We start from the raw sequence: 706 nt of genomic DNA on the forward strand, positions 1-706 counted from the left end.
AAGAAAAGGCTTTTGACAAGGTCCAACACTCATTCATGTTCAAAGTCCTACAGAAAATTGAAATAGTCTGCTAAAAGCCATCTATGACAACCCAACAGCTAACATAATTCTGAATAGGGAAAAACTGAATTCTTTTACTCTCAGATCTGGTACAAGATGAGGATTTCCTCTATAACCCCTCTTATTCAATATAGTTCTGGAATCATTAGCTCAAGCCATTAGACAAGAGGGAGAAATAAAATGAATAAGAATAGGTAAAGAAGAAATTAAATTATCATTATTTGCATATTGCATGATACTTTCCTTGGAAGACCCAAAAAACTCCACCAAGAAACTACTGGAATTAATATACAAATTGAATAGCACAGCAGGTTACAAAGTCAGTACCCAAAAATCAATAGCATTCCTCTACACAGATAACTAACACACCGAGAGGGAAATTATAGAAACAATACCTTTTACAATAGCACTGTGGAAATTGAAATACATTGAAATTAATATAACTAAAGAAGTTAAAGATCTATTCAATGAAAATGACAGTTCTCTGAAAAAGGAGATTGTAGAGGATTTCAGGAAATAAAAAGATATTCCGTGTTCCTGTATAGGAAGAACCAACGGTGTGAAGATGGCCATACTCCCAAATTGTTGTACAGATTTAATGAAATCCTTATGTGTAATAATAAGGTCATATTGTAATGTCTGTCAT

This window comes from Octodon degus, unplaced genomic scaffold, assembly GCF_000260255.1.
Source record: "Octodon degus isolate 3935 unplaced genomic scaffold, OctDeg1.0 scaffold00449, whole genome shotgun sequence".
NCBI lineage: Eukaryota > Metazoa > Chordata > Mammalia > Rodentia > Octodontidae > Octodon > Octodon degus.